This window comes from Motacilla alba, chromosome 20, assembly GCF_015832195.1.
Source record: "Motacilla alba alba isolate MOTALB_02 chromosome 20, Motacilla_alba_V1.0_pri, whole genome shotgun sequence".
NCBI classification, from domain to species: domain Eukaryota; kingdom Metazoa; phylum Chordata; class Aves; order Passeriformes; family Motacillidae; genus Motacilla; species Motacilla alba.
In genome coordinates this window covers 10,343,644-10,354,428 of record NC_052035.1, presented here as the reverse complement: position 1 = coordinate 10,354,428, position 10,785 = coordinate 10,343,644, and positions in this window count along the sequence as shown.

Here is a 10,785-nt window from a genome sequence, read left to right as displayed (position 1 = left end):
TCATCCTAATGTTCAACCTATGTCTCCTGCGCTTACTTAAAAATTAAAAAAAATATTAACCCCCTCCCACAACAACACAGCACACACACACTGAAACAAAAAAGTCCCTCATAAATGCATTCTAAAACCCAACATAAAAAGGCTGGCTGTGCTGTGGAATCTGATTTTCTGTTGCTTTCCGTGCCAGTAGAGTATGTGTCCTTGCATCTTTCATGGCTGAGCGGGTGGAGGGAGCATCTCCAGAGCCAGGGCAGAACCTGTTCCTGCTGTTCTTGGGGGTCACTGAATTGCACTTTTGTCCCTCGCTGGAACTGCTCGTTCCTGTACAAAGTAGGTGATGCCCTACTGGCATCCGCGGGGCTGCTTTTGTAGTGCTTGTTGATGCAAGGGATTAATTTTGCTGCTGCTCAGCAGAAAGCGCAGGTTTCCCAGCTGTCAGCTTTGCCAAAAAGGGATGCAGAATAATTTTCAGTGGGATCAATCTTCTGAGTAGAAGTGCATCAATTGAGCCATGCCAACATTTATTTGCATCAGAAATTAAATCCTTACATGAGTTCTCACACTGTTTTGTTTTTGCTCATATGATTCTATTTGCTGATTAGGAATTTTTAGCATTTAAAGGAGGTTATCATAGGCCAAGCCAAGTAAGTCTTTCACAGGGATTAAAATGAGAAGATAGTGGGAATTGGGACTGAAATCACTGTTATTTCACCCTTGAAAGGATGTTTTCTACCCTTTTTGTAACATCCTGCAGTTTCTTTGATATTTAAGAAACCTGACTGGTGTTTCAGCCAAATGCTTTGCGTATGAAGCAAATTCTGAAGAAAGCTGTAGAAAAATAGATCTAAAAACCAGATATAAGTCATTCTAACTGAAGCTAGTATCTTATATACTGGGACAGACTGGATTTCTGTTAGGACATGGACATGAAATTGGTCACTGATGAGTGATACCTGCTTTGAAAACCTAGCTGGTGTAAAATCATGCTTTGAATTTCTTTGCAGATGCAAAGAGTGTCTTCTCACCAACCCTCATGTTCAGAACCTTACACTGGCCATTGTAATTGTTGAGATTTCCATCCTGTTCTTGGGGCATGGCCATTGCATTTCCTTAATGCATCTAAAACTGTAACTGGAGTTTCAGGATGAAGATTTTTACAATCAAAAAGATGGAAATGTTCTCTATCACAAGTCTTAAATAGGAGTGAATCTTCCTTCCATGGGTGTTTGTGTAGGGGTGAGTACTGTGTGATCTTTCAAAATCACAGACATTCCTGTAAAGTTCTCAACACAGCAGCAGATAAGAGAACGAGCAGGTGTCAGGTATGAATGGTTTGGATTAAAGTATTTGTGCAAGGGGCTGGTGTAATCCCTAATGGGGTACCAGCTTTGCTGCAGATTACAGCAGTTGGCTGCGTGTTGAAGAGTGCTGACATCCAAGATCAGGGAATAAAGTGTGGCATATTTTGCTATCTAGACGTGAGAATGAGGGAATAAAGATCACTGGTCTTTCATGCATATTCCTCAAACACTGAATAAAATTCCCAGTAAGCTGAATCTGAAGAATTTATTCTGACTCTTGACAGACTTTTTTTTGTATGCAAGTCCTCAGATAAACAAGAAATAAAAATACTTTTTTCGGGATGGATTTCGTTCATGTTAAAGGTTTTATTGCTAGGCTTCCTTTCAAGATCATTTTTAGAGTGAAGTCTTCCCAGTTACCTGAAGCAGGGAATTCTTAATGCAGTTTAAATAATCAGCTCCAGAAAAGACAAAATCTTGATGCAGTCAGAGGACCCATTGAGCTTTTATTTCCTCCTCAGGGAAATGAGAAAAAACAAAAATTACCATCTGAATGAATATTTGTCATAATTTATTGAATCGTTCTTTATCTAGAAAAACAAAAACAAAAAAATGGGCAAATGTTGATGTTCTTTAACAAGTTTGCTCTGTCACCTCAGATACAGCGACATTTCAGCACCACGGGCCCAGTGGACAGCGACATTTCAGCACCACAGGCCCAGTGGACAGCGACATTTCAGCACCACAGGCCCATGGACAGCGACATTTCAGCACCACAGGCCCAGTGGACAGCGACATTTCAGCACCACTGGCCCAGTGGACAGCGACATTTCAGCACCACAGGCGCAGTGGACAGCGACATTTCAGCACCACAGGCCCAGTGGACAGCGACATTTCAGCACCACAGGCCCAGTGGACAGCGACATTTCAGCACCACAGGCCCAGTGGACAGCGACATTTCAGCACCACGGCCCAGTGGACAGCGACATTTCAGCACCACGGGCCAATGGACAGCGACATTTCAGCACCACAGGCCCAGTGGACAGCGACATTTCAGCACCACGGGCCCGTGGACAGCGACATTTCAGCACCACTGGCCAGTGGACAGCGACATTTCAGCACCACGGGCCCGTGGACAGCTCCCGTGGACAGCTCCCGTGGTGCTGAAATGTCGCTGTCCACTGGGCCTGTGGTGCTGAAATGTCGCTGTCCACTGGGCCTGTGGTGCTGAAATGTCGCTGTCCACTGGGCCCGTGGTGCTGAAATGTCGCTGTCCATGGACCTGTGGTGCTGAAATGTCGCTGTCCACTGGGCCTGTGGTGCTGAAATGTCGCTGTCCACTGGGCCTGTGGTGCTGAAATGTCGCTGTCCACTGGGCCTGTGGTGCTGAAATGTCGCTGTCCACTGGGCCTGTGGTGCTGAAATGTCGCTGTCCACTGGCCTGTGGTGCTGAAATGTCGCTGTCCACTGGGCTGTGGTGCTGAAATGTCGCTGTCCACTGGGCCTGTGGTGCTGAAATGTCGCTGACCACTGGGCCCGTGGTGCTGAAATGTCGCTGTCCACTGGGCCCGTGGTGCTGAAATGTCGCTGTCCACTGGGCCTGTGGTGCTGAAATGTCGCCGTCCACTGGGCCTGTGGTGCTGAAATGTCGCTGTCCACGGGCCCGTGGTGCTGAAATGTCGCTGTCCACTGGCCCGTGGTGCTGAAATGTCGCTGTCCATGATGCTGAAATGTCGCTGCCCGTGGTGCTTCGATGTCGCTGTCCCTAGTCCGGGAGTGCCGCTGTCCCTGGTGCTGCAGGAGCCAGGGAACCTCCTGGAAGGTTTTCAAACCCCTCTCCACTCACACTCACACCTCTCTTTGGTGCACTGTTTCTCCACGGTGCTGCAGAGCAGTGTCATGGTCAGGGCAGCATTTTGTCCCATCAAGCCTCAGCTGTTGGGTTTTCTTGGCAGCCCTCGGCTGCTCCAGGCTGAACAGCCTGCACGACATTGAGGTGTGCAGGGAGCCTGACTCCCGGCTCTTCAGGGCTGCAGGGAACAGCTGGATCACGAAATTTATTCAGGGCTCAGCATCCAATCTGCAGACATTTGTGGCAGCCAGTTCCCACGGTCTGCTCTGGCTTGGGGCACATGTTTGTATTGCTCTCTGCATCCCTTCAGGACCTGTGAGCAAAGGAGAAATGCCAGTTTTTCTGGAGTGGTAGGAATTGGATCAGATGAGTATGCAAATTTGCCTGCATACTTTTCCATTTTTATCCTTCCTTGCCACAACCTTTAGATCAGAGATATTCAGATACTTTTTCCCAGGCGAGTTCTGACTGAGCTATAAAAATAAAAGCTCATTTTACCACGATGTATCAGCAGTATTGCCTAAAATTACAGTTTTAGATGAAAAAAAATTTTCTTGCTTTGATATTCCTAAAGATTTTGCCCCAGGGATTTGTCTGGTTTTTTGTTTGTTTCCTAGTCCTTTCCATGGGAATGCTGAAGACAGCAGCATTCTCTTACTGTAACATGATAAGGGTCCATTTCAGTTGTGGGTTTACTGAAGAATCTGTAGTAAAAATCTGAAATTCTATTGCTGTCTGTCCAGTCAACTCAGAGACAGTCAGACTTGTTAGCCAGACCAAATTTTTCAGCAAAATTCTACTTTAGCAGGCTCAAGCAACATATTAAACACAAATACCTCTTTAGTCATCCTAATGTTCAACCTATGTCTCCTGCGCTTACTTAAAAATTAAAAAAAATATTAACCCCCTCCCACAACAACACAGCACACACACACTGAAACAAAAAAGTCCCTCATAAATGCATTCTAAAACCCAACATAAAAAGGCTGGCTGTGCTGTGGAATCTGATTTTCTGTTGCTTTCCGTGCCAGTAGAGTATGTGTCCTTGCATCTTTCATGGCTGAGCGGGTGGAGGGAGCATCTCCAGAGCCAGGGCAGAACCTGTTCCTGCTGTTCTTGGGGGTCACTGAATTGCACTTTTGTCCCTCGCTGGAACTGCTCGTTCCTGTACAAAGTAGGTGATGCCCTACTGGCATCCGCGGGGCTGCTTTTGTAGTGCTTGTTGATGCAAGGGATTAATTTTGCTGCTGCTCAGCAGAAAGCGCAGGTTTCCCAGCTGTCAGCTTTGCCAAAAAGGGATGCAGAATAATTTTCAGTGGGATCAATCTTCTGAGTAGAAGTGCATCAATTGAGCCATGCCAACATTTATTTGCATCAGAAATTAAATCCTTACATGAGTTCTCACACTGTTTTGTTTTTGCTCATATGATTCTATTTGCTGATTAGGAATTTTTAGCATTTAAAGGAGGTTATCATAGGCCAAGCCAAGTAAGTCTTTCACAGGGATTAAAATGAGAAGATAGTGGGAATTGGGACTGAAATCACTGTTATTTCACCCTTGAAAGGATGTTTTCTACCCTTTTTGTAACATCCTGCAGTTTCTTTGATATTTAAGAAACCTGACTGGTGTTTCAGCCAAATGCTTTGCGTATGAAGCAAATTCTGAAGAAAGCTGTAGAAAAATAGATCTAAAAACCAGATATAAGTCATTCTAACTGAAGCTAGTATCTTATATACTGGGACAGACTGGATTTCTGTTAGGACATGGACATGAAATTGGTCACTGATGAGTGATACCTGCTTTGAAAACCTAGCTGGTGTAAAATCATGCTTTGAATTTCTTTGCAGATGCAAAGAGTGTCTTCTCACCAACCCTCATGTTCAGAACCTTACACTGGCCATTGTAATTGTTGAGATTTCCATCCTGTTCTTGGGGCATGGCCATTGCATTTCCTTAATGCATCTAAAACTGTAACTGGAGTTTCAGGATGAAGATTTTTACAATCAAAAAGATGGAAATGTTCTCTATCACAAGTCTTAAATAGGAGTGAATCTTCCTTCCATGGGTGTTTGTGTAGGGGTGAGTACTGTGTGATCTTTCAAAATCACAGACATTCCTGTAAAGTTCTCAACACAGCAGCAGATAAGAGAACGAGCAGGTGTCAGGTATGAATGGTTTGGATTAAAGTATTTGTGCAAGGGGCTGGTGTAATCCCTAATGGGGTACCAGCTTTGCTGCAGATTACAGCAGTTGGCTGCGTGTTGAAGAGTGCTGACATCCAAGATCAGGGAATAAAGTGTGGCATATTTTGCTATCTAGACGTGAGAATGAGGGAATAAAGATCACTGGTCTTTCATGCATATTCCTCAAACACTGAATAAAATTCCCAGTAAGCTGAATCTGAAGAATTTATTCTGACTCTTGACAGACTTTTTTTTGTATGCAAGTCCTCAGATAAACAAGAAATAAAAATACTTTTTTCGGGATGGATTTCGTTCATGTTAAAGGTTTTATTGCTAGGCTTCCTTTCAAGATCATTTTTAGAGTGAAGTCTTCCCAGTTACCTGAAGCAGGGAATTCTTAATGCAGTTTAAATAATCAGCTCCAGAAAAGACAAAATCTTGATGCAGTCAGAGGACCCATTGAGCTTTTATTTCCTCCTCAGGGAAATGAGAAAAAACAAAAATTACCATCTGAATGAATATTTGTCATAATTTATTGAATCGTTCTTTATCTAGAAAAACAAAAACAAAAAAATGGGCAAATGTTGATGTTCTTTAACAAGTTTGCTCTGTCACCTCAGATACAGCGACATTTCAGCACCACGGGCCCAGTGGACAGCGACATTTCAGCACCACAGGCCCAGTGGACAGCGACATTTCAGCACCACAGGCCCAGTGGACAGCGACATTTCAGCACCACAGGCCCAGTTTCAGCACCACAGGCCCAGTGGACAGCGACATTTCAGCACCACAGGCGCAGTGGACAGCGACATTTCAGCACCACTGGCCCATGGACAGCGACATTTCAGCACCACAGGCCCACAGCGACATTTCAGCACCACAGGCCCAGTGGACAGCGACATTTCAGCACCACAGGCCCAGTGGACAGCGACATTTCAGCACCACAGGCCCAGTGGACAGCGACATTTCAGCACCACTGGCCAGTGGACAGCGACATTTCAGCACCACGGGCCCGTGGACAGCTCCCGTGGACAGCTCCCGTGGTGCTGAAATGTCGCTGTCCACTGGGCCTGTGGTGCTGAAATGTCGCTGTCCACTGGGCCTGTGGTGCTGAAATGTCGCTGTCCACTGGGCCTGTGGTGCTGAAATGTCGCTGTCCATGGACCTGTGGTGCTGAAATGTCGCTGTCCACTGGGCCTGTGGTGCTGAAATGTCGCTGTCCACTGGGCCTGTGGTGCTGAAATGTCGCTGTCCACTGGGACTGTGGTGCTGAAATGTCGCTGTCCACTGGGCTGTGGTGCTGAAATGTCGCTGTCCACTGGGCCAGTGCTGCTGAAATGTCGCTGTCCACTGGGCCTGTGGTGCTGAAATGTCGCTGTCCACTGGGCCTGTGGTGCTGAAATGTCGCTGTCCACTGGGCCTGTGGTGCTGAAATGTCGCTGTCCACTGGGCCTGTGGTGCTGAAATGTCGCTGTCCACTGGGACTGTGGTGCTGAAATGTCGCTGTCCACTGGGCTGTGGTGCTGAAATGTCGCTGTCCACTGGGCCTGTGGTGCTGAAATGTCGCTGTCCACTGGGCCTGTGGTGCTGAAATGTCGCTGTCCACTGGGCCAGTGGTGCTGAAATGTCGCTGTCCACTGGGCCTGTGGTGCTGAAATGTCGCTGTCCACTGGGCCTGTGGTGCTGAAATGTCGCTGTCCATGGACCTGTGGTGCTGAAATGTCGCTGTCCACTGGGCCTGTGGTGCTGAAATGTCGCTGTCCACTGGGCCTGTGGTGCTGAATTGTCGCTGTCCACTGGGCCTGTGGTGCTGAAATTTCGCTGTCCACTGGGCCTGTGGTGCTGAAATGTCGCTGTCCACTGGGCCTGTGGTGCTGAAATGTCGCTGTCCACTGGGCCAGTGGTGCTGAAATGTCGCTGTCCACTGGGCCAGTGGTGCTGAAATGTCGCTGTCCACTGGGCCTGTGGTGCTGAAATGTCGCTGTCCACTGGGCCAGTGGTGCTGAAATGTCGCTGTCCACTGGGCCTGTGGTGCTGAAATGTCGCTGTCCACTGGGCCTGTGGTGCTGAAATGTCGCTGTCCACGGGCCCGTGGTGCTGAAATGTCGCTGTCCACTGGGCCCGTGGTGCTGAAATGTCGCTGTCCACGGGCCCGTGGTGCTGAAATGTCGCTGTCCACTGGCCCGTGGTGCTGAAATGTCGCTGTCCATGATGCTGAAATGTCGCTGCCCGTGGTGCTTCGATGTCGCTGTCCCTAGTCCGGGAGTGCCGCTGTCCCTGGTGCTGCAGGAGCCAGGGAACCTCCTGGAAGGTTTTCAAACCCCTCTCCACTCACACTCACACCTCTCTTTGGTGCACTGTTTCTCCACGGTGCTGCAGAGCAGTGTCATGGTCAGGGCAGCATTTTGTCCCATCAAGCCTCAGCTGTTGGGTTTTCTTGGCAGCCCTCGGCTGCTCCAGGCTGAACAGCCTGCACGACATTGAGGTGTGCAGGGAGCCTGACTCCCGGCTCTTCAGGGCTGCAGGGAACAGCTGGATCACGAAATTTATTCAGGGCTCAGCATCCAATCTGCAGACATTTGTGGCAGCCAGTTCCCACGGTCTGCTCTGGCTTGGGGCACATGTTTGTATTGCTCTCTGCATCCCTTCAGGACCTGTGAGCAAAGGAGAAATGCCAGTTTTTCTGGAGTGGTAGGAATTGGATCAGATGAGTATGCAAATTTGCCTGCATACTTTTCCATTTTTATCCTTCCTTGCCACAACCTTTAGATCAGAGATATTCAGATACTTTTTCCCAGGCGAGTTCTGACTGAGCTATAAAAATAAAAGCTCATTTTACCACGATGTATCAGCAGTATTGCCTAAAATTACAGTTTTAGATGAAAAAAAATTTTCTTGCTTTGATATTCCTAAAGATTTTGCCCCAGGGATTTGTCTGGTTTTTTGTTTGTTTCCTAGTCCTTTCCATGGGAATGCTGAAGACAGCAGCATTCTCTTACTGTAACATGATAAGGGTCCATTTCAGTTGTGGGTTTACTGAAGAATCTGTAGTAAAAATCTGAAATTCTATTGCTGTCTGTCCAGTCAACTCAGAGACAGTCAGACTTGTTAGCCAGACCAAATTTTTCAGCAAAATTCTACTTTAGCAGGCTCAAGCAACATATTAAACACAAATACCTCTTTAGTCATCCTAATGTTCAACCTATGTCTCCTGCGCTTACTTAAAAATTAAAAAAAATATTAACCCCCTCCCACAACAACACAGCACACACACACTGAAACAAAAAAGTCCCTCATAAATGCATTCTAAAACCCAACATAAAAAGGCTGGCTGTGCTGTGGAATCTGATTTTCTGTTGCTTTCCGTGCCAGTAGAGTATGTGTCCTTGCATCTTTCATGGCTGAGCGGGTGGAGGGAGCATCTCCAGAGCCAGGGCAGAACCTGTTCCTGCTGTTCTTGGGGGTCACTGAATTGCACTTTTGTCCCTCGCTGGAACTGCTCGTTCCTGTACAAAGTAGGTGATGCCCTACTGGCATCCGCGGGGCTGCTTTTGTAGTGCTTGTTGATGCAAGGGATTAATTTTGCTGCTGCTCAGCAGAAAGCGCAGGTTTCCCAGCTGTCAGCTTTGCCAAAAAGGGATGCAGAATAATTTTCAGTGGGATCAATCTTCTGAGTAGAAGTGCATCAATTGAGCCATGCCAACATTTATTTGCATCAGAAATTAAATCCTTACATGAGTTCTCACACTGTTTTGTTTTTGCTCATATGATTCTATTTGCTGATTAGGAATTTTTAGCATTTAAAGGAGGTTATCATAGGCCAAGCCAAGTAAGTCTTTCACAGGGATTAAAATGAGAAGATAGTGGGAATTGGGACTGAAATCACTGTTATTTCACCCTTGAAAGGATGTTTTCTACCCTTTTTGTAACATCCTGCAGTTTCTTTGATATTTAAGAAACCTGACTGGTGTTTCAGCCAAATGCTTTGCGTATGAAGCAAATTCTGAAGAAAGCTGTAGAAAAATAGATCTAAAAACCAGATATAAGTCATTCTAACTGAAGCTAGTATCTTATATACTGGGACAGACTGGATTTCTGTTAGGACATGGACATGAAATTGGTCACTGATGAGTGATACCTGCTTTGAAAACCTAGCTGGTGTAAAATCATGCTTTGAATTTCTTTGCAGATGCAAAGAGTGTCTTCTCACCAACCCTCATGTTCAGAACCTTACACTGGCCATTGTAATTGTTGAGATTTCCATCCTGTTCTTGGGGCATGGCCATTGCATTTCCTTAATGCATCTAAAACTGTAACTGGAGTTTCAGGATGAAGATTTTTACAATCAAAAAGATGGAAATGTTCTCTATCACAAGTCTTAAATAGGAGTGAATCTTCCTTCCATGGGTGTTTGTGTAGGGGTGAGTACTGTGTGATCTTTCAAAATCACAGACATTCCTGTAAAGTTCTCAACACAGCAGCAGATAAGAGAACGAGCAGGTGTCAGGTATGAATGGTTTGGATTAAAGTATTTGTGCAAGGGGCTGGTGTAATCCCTAATGGGGTACCAGCTTTGCTGCAGATTACAGCAGTTGGCTGCGTGTTGAAGAGTGCTGACATCCAAGATCAGGGAATAAAGTGTGGCATATTTTGCTATCTAGACGTGAGAATGAGGGAATAAAGATCACTGGTCTTTCATGCATATTCCTCAAACACTGAATAAAATTCCCAGTAAGCTGAATCTGAAGAATTTATTCTGACTCTTGACAGACTTTTTTTTGTATGCAAGTCCTCAGATAAACAAGAAATAAAAATACTTTTTTCGGGATGGATTTCGTTCATGTTAAAGGTTTTATTGCTAGGCTTCCTTTCAAGATCATTTTTAGAGTGAAGTCTTCCCAGTTACCTGAAGCAGGGAATTCTTAATGCAGTTTAAATAATCAGCTCCAGAAAAGACAAAATCTTGATGCAGTCAGAGGACCCATTGAGCTTTTATTTCCTCCTCAGGGAAATGAGAAAAAACAAAAATTACCATCTGAATGAATATTTGTCATAATTTATTGAATCGTTCTTTATCTAGAAAAACAAAAACAAAAAAATTTGCAAATGTTGATGTTCTTTAACAAGTTTGCTCTGTCACCTCAGATACAGCGACATTTCAGCACCACGGGCCCAGTGGACAGCGACATTTCAGCACCACAGGCCCAGTGGACAGCGACATTTCAGCACCACAGGCCCATGGACAGCGACATTTCAGCACCACAGGCCCAGTGGACAGCGACATTTCAGCACCACGGGCCCAGTGGACAGCGACATTTCAGCACCACAGGCGCAGTGGACAGCGACATTTCAGCACCACAGGCCCGTGGACAGCGACATTTCAGCACCACAGGCCAGTGGACAGCGACATTTCAGCACCACAGGCCCAGTGGACAGCGACATTTCAGC